The sequence below is a fragment of the Sinocyclocheilus rhinocerous genome, unplaced genomic scaffold (genome assembly GCF_001515625.1).
Source record: "Sinocyclocheilus rhinocerous isolate Xijiao unplaced genomic scaffold, SAMN03320098_v1.1 scaffold2116, whole genome shotgun sequence".
Lineage (NCBI taxonomy): Eukaryota > Metazoa > Chordata > Actinopteri > Cypriniformes > Cyprinidae > Sinocyclocheilus > Sinocyclocheilus rhinocerous.
The window spans coordinates 333,145-337,810 of record NW_015623486.1 but is presented as its reverse complement, the minus strand read 5'-3'; the positions used below and the strand labels follow the sequence as shown (position 1 = coordinate 337,810).

The 4,666-nt window shown below is 35.0% G+C and overlaps 1 protein-coding gene across 3 annotated transcripts in view; it reads right to left on the bottom strand.

The window, feature by feature from the left end:
* Positions 1-1,427, bottom strand: part of LOC107752516 (TBC1 domain family member 24-like) — a 16,248-nt gene extending 14,821 nt beyond the window's left edge. For 2 of the 3 annotated variants that reach the window (XM_016568545.1, XM_016568689.1), the window contains exon 1: positions 1,354-1,427. The gene's annotated coding sequence lies outside the window, so the exon portion shown is untranslated. Of the gene's footprint in view, positions 1-1,088; positions 1,283-1,353 lie in introns of those variants that run through there. The other variant, XM_016568616.1, reaches the window with a different exon arrangement.
* Positions 1,428-4,666: the final 3,239 nt, after the last annotated feature.

Here is a 4,666-nt window from a genome sequence, read left to right as displayed (position 1 = left end):
TATATATATATATATATACACACACACACACATTTTTTTACTCATTCTTTAACATGCCTTTAAGAAGCCATTGTTTCAAAAACATTTTGCTTAGGGTATAATAAATTTTTGCAGTGCTGGGTATTTAGGGTTGCAATATTTCTTTTTTTTTTTTGATACAGTAAGTGAAAGAATTCACAAATCAAATGTATTGGAAAAATAACATATTTCAACCAGTAAAGATGCAGAAAAGTAAAAAAATGCTATTATTTGAATTTAAATACTTTAATAAATGATCATATTAATGCATACTTTAAAAAAAAATTAAGTCATTTTAACATAGTTTAAAAAGAATATATATTGTAGTAACAACATAAGATAAAAAATCATTCTATCATATATCAGTATCTGCCTAAACTTTTCAACTTGTGCATCCCTAATAAACACACACACTAAAAAATAAATAAATAAAAAATGTTAAAAAAGCATAAGGGCGCTTTTTCAACTAAAAATGTATTATTTATATTTTTAGGGGTAGGGGCGTGTTTGTTTTGGTGATTTCAAATATCAACATTGGCTACCAGAAATCACTTACTCTGCCTTTAAGTGGGTCTTTATGGATGAAAATATATAAATGTTAGGATGGGGGGCCCTCGCAGGTGGATGGTCATATTTGAGTACAGGCACTGTATAACCATAATATATAAATATTGGGTCTCTTTAAACAGAGTAATAAGCTTCCAAAGTCATTCTTTTAAAAAAAATTAATAGTTTTACTGTTGTAATAATAGCGTATTAATGTAAGGGTAACGATGAGGACGCACGTCACAGTCTGTCAGCCAATCAGCGAGCGAGAGAAGCGCCTCACGCGCGCGCCGTCAAGCCCACCTGGCACGCGCTCTGTCGCTGCTCTAATGCTTCATATGTGCATATAACACTATCTATATTTCACATGTCAACTTTCAGTCACAGACATAAACATTATGAAACGCACACATTTACCTCGTCCCAATCCGCCTGGTGTGTGACCCTGACTGACAGACGACGTTATAGACACTCACTCACACACTAGTATATGCAAACACAACCGATGCATGCAGCACACTGACAGCTCTGTGGCGTATTCGGTTTTATTAAAAGTGACTTTAATACACGTAGACATGCACATGAAACGGCGACGCTTCAGATTAAGCTAATGTGAATAGCTCCTGCAGCTAACGTGCAGGCAGTGTAAAGGCACTCGGTGAACTACATGCCGATGTCAAGCCATTTAAAAGTCTGCAATGCAGCACTTCAAGTATAGGAATCGCTCAAATATGCGTGGAATTTAGAAAATGTTGTAACTGGAATAGAAATTTGAATGAATCGTCTTACCTGATTTGCTGTCGACTGTCTGTCAGGCAGCGGGCATATTTGTGATTGTGTGCGCATGCGCAAGTACACCAGCACATTGCACGCTGGGCGAAGAGACTTACACAAAAATATACATATAAATTAAACAAAGAAAGATATACAATTATGTTTGAATTCTATCTATCTATCTATCTATCTATCTATCTGTCTGTCTGTCTGTGTCTGTCTATATATCTAAATTTACACTACCAGTCAAAACTTTGGACACAACGGCTTTATTATTGCGATTTCTAGTTTTCTATATAAGTATTTGTCTATTAATAATTACCTATCTTTCCCAGAATTACACAAATCCTCTCTGTTTTTCTTTCTGCATTACTAGAAAAAAATAAAAGGTCGTCCTGTATCACCTGACCTGTTTACAATTTTATGGTCATCTCACTGGCCAGAGAGCTGAGCTGGTAATGAGACAACGCCCGGCCTTGTGCACAACATCCGCCCAACACATGACAGTCATTAAGATAACTCAATCAAGGCGGCATTGCTGCATGGAGACAGTTCTTGCCTTCCTAGGGTTTATAGACTCACGCAATCCTTTACACTGCGAAACGAGGCATTTGTTGCATCCAGTGGGGACATAATTACGGATTATAATGACTTATACCGTCTTTTACCGCGTTGCGTTGCATCACGTCACGTAAACATAAAACCATGTCTGCATTTGTGATCGGAGAAATGAGAAACAGCAAGCCCTACTCTACAATGCTCAAAACTTGCATTTGAATCATCAGTGACAAATTCTTTAAATATAAAAAAACGTACTTACAGTCTGTGAGTCAGAACAGCCGGCATTGTAGTCTGCTCTTCCAGGATCAGGAAACAGTCCTCCATAAAATGTGCTGCACACATCTGAATATTTGGGTTGAACTGTTCTGGAACAGTGTTGTAAATACAACTTAACCACTGATTTCTAGTCGTGTCCTCTTTTGGAAGGCCAAACAAAGTAGTTTCGCTTTCACAACGAAACACACAGTGTCACACACGGCCGGCTAGAGTGAGCGGAGGCCGGGGGGCTTGAGAACGGCGTCAACTTTACAGATCTTCTTTATGCACCAAGAGCTTGTGACACTCCAAAGAGAAAGGAAAAATTGAAATCGCATCATATGACCCCTTTAAATATAGACCAACCAGACAAAATAACAAGGAATAGGTGACCCATTGTCCAGTTTACAATGATTCACTGAAAACATTTATATAATCAAAGAATATATTACGTAAATGTGGTAAATAGGTAATATACATGGATGCAGTTCACCAGCAGTCCATTTTAGTAATTTAATCCTGCATAGATGATGCATAATGATAATGCATGATCATGCATGGCTAATGAGTAATGAGGACAACAGGAAAGCTGCTCCACTCTTGAATATCTACTAATGATTAATATGTGTAAGGGATGGTTCACCCAAAAATGAAAAGTTTGTCATCATTTGTCACCAATATGATATTTTGAAGAATATGGGTAACCAAAGAATTGCTGGTAGCCATTGGCTTCCACAGTAGGAAAAAAATGGAAGTCAATGGCTACCAGCAACTGTTTAGTTTACAACAAAATATCAGTGTTCAACAGAAGAAAGAACCTCAGGTTTGGAAGTTTCATTTTTGGCTGAAATATCCCTTCGAACTGCAGTAATAAACCATTTATGTTTCTAAAATCATGAAAATATTGCACATTTACTGATCTCTATGGCTGCAAACGTATGAAGCTGCTTAAGGGCAGATTTAAGGCTGCAGCAGACTTTAGCTGCTAGATCGGCCTGAGCGGTAATGCTAAATGACAGTATTAACACATATAAATTAATTACATTTATAAATTAATAATATAAATTTAGTTCTCTGAAGCAGCTCTGCACATGGTCACACTGGTGTTCATGCTTACATTAGCAAGAACAATCTCATGCTGTTAGATTATCATAGGCACATTTAAATAAAGTCAGGACATTGACAGTATCTAGATATTATTCAAAGATGTTCTTCCAGCTAAAACTCAGTGGCACTGAGGAAAATAAGCTCAGTTGCAAACTCCAACATTTCCTTACTCCATAATATGATTCTGACAAATAAATAACAAAGATTGTTAAATATAATCAATGGTTGTGAAACATTTGACTAATTTTCCTCCATTACAGTGCCATTTCAACTGTCAAAGTTAATCCAGCTTAAAGTAAAGATGTTCAGAACTCATTTCTTGGTTGCATCCAGTGATTTTCACTTCACAGAAAGCTTTTTAACCTGACTAAATCTGACTTGGTTCAGCCTGGAATCATAAATAACACCACTGCATTCTCTATAACCACTTTATAGAATTGAATTTGTTTCATAATTGATTAACTTTGCAACATTGACACTGTCACTGAACTGAATAAAAATTTTACTTAATTGAATTTAATATTAACATTATCATTTTTGTAGAGCTGCTTTATGCTTAAGTTGAATTTGATTCATAATTGCAATAATTTTGCAATACCAAAAAGGTTACTGTAATTAATGAACTTTGCAAAATGACATTGTTGCTGATCTAAATTCAGCTAAATAATGTCAATTATTTTTTGTAGAGCTGCTTTGTAGCTGAAATTGAATTTGTTTCATAATTGATGAACTTTGCAACATATTGAACTGAACTGAATCAATACAGAACTAAATTGAGCTGAATAATGACACTATTGCTCTCTGTAGTGCTGCTGTGTGGCTGAATTGAATTTGCTTCATAATTGATGAACTTTGCAACACTGACACTGTTAATGAACTGAATTGAATCAATATAGAACTAATGAATATATAACTAAATTGAGCTAAATTTATGAAATTGAAGTCATTTCGTAATTATTGGATTAAATTAATCAGCAGTCAATAATGACACTACTGTTTTCTGTAGAGCTGATTTATAGAATTGAATTAATTTTATAATTAATGACCTTTGCAACATTGACGGTTATTGAACTGAACTGAAACAATACACAACTAAATTAAGCTGAATAATGACACTATTGTCTTCTATAGAGCTGCTTTATAGCTGAACTGAATGATTAAATGTTTCATAATTGATGAACTATGCAACATTGACAGTTATTGAACTGAAATTCTGAATTAAATCAACACTTAATTAAACTGAGCTGAATAGTGACACTATTGTCTTCTGTAGAGCTGCTTTACAGCTGAATTGAATTTGTTTCATAATTGATGAACTTTGTATAAAGCACCATAAATAAATGTGACTTGACTTTTGAGTATATTCCCCAATGATAATTGTTAGGCCGAGGTGGAGCTTTATGGT